We start from the raw sequence: 882 nt of genomic DNA, 5'->3' as shown, positions 1-882 counted from the left end.
AGGTATGTTTACATGTGCTGCACTTTAAAGCATTTAACTTAGAGGTCAATCGTCCCAAAGTGGCAAGCATAGAAGTAGAAAGTGTTAGGCTATTTTCAGCATAAAAGTACCTTTTCTATCATCTACTTCCTTTAAAGAGTTCTTGTGAGTTCCACTTTGGAGTTGCTGGGAGTGGTCAGCATCGCACTCCCACATGTTCTCCCTCATTTCCAGCATGAAGCAGATGAAGCACTTTCGGATTCATGTCCTGAGTCAGTGATTAAAAATCAAAGCAGAGTAATTCTCCCACTGTGTTGGTTTGTCTCTTACCCTCAATGAAGCTAGTAAAGGGATTTAATGACAACACTCCTACTGCAGTGATATCTCATCTCAGATTTAAATACCTTGTGCAAGGTGGATCAACTATTAAAAAAAAAAGGAAGATGGGTTTAATCCTCCAATCAAATCCCACTTGTACAGTTACAACTCTGATTTGATTGTAAGCTACTTTTTCCTCTTGTGCTTCCCCTGTGGTCTCTCTGCAGTGCCATCAAGTTCACTCAGACTCCCAGCAACCTGCAGGACAAGGTAGAATTGTCCCTGAGGATTTCTAAGACTGTAACTGTGCAAAGCCTCCTCTCGCTCCCTTGGAGTGGCTGGTAGGTTTTGAACTGCTGGCCTTGTGGTTAGCAGCCCAATGGGTAACCACTGCACCACCCACACTTGACTCCACAGCAGTGAGTTTGTTTGTGGTTTTACGCTTCTCTTCCAAGTCCACCTGATAGAAAGGCCACCAGGATGTGTGTCAGCTGTGGAGTAGCTGAGTTGAAATATTGCCTGGTTCTACAAACCAAACAGCCCTCAGGAGAGAGAAAGTCCTAAGTGGACCCCATCCCAAAACAA

This window comes from Echinops telfairi, unplaced genomic scaffold, assembly GCF_000313985.2.
Source record: "Echinops telfairi isolate 266 unplaced genomic scaffold, ASM31398v2 ScPeMD7_5592;HRSCAF=6446, whole genome shotgun sequence".
Classification (NCBI taxonomy): Eukaryota; Metazoa; Chordata; class Mammalia; order Afrosoricida; family Tenrecidae; genus Echinops; species Echinops telfairi.
This window is presented reverse-complemented; position numbering follows the sequence as displayed.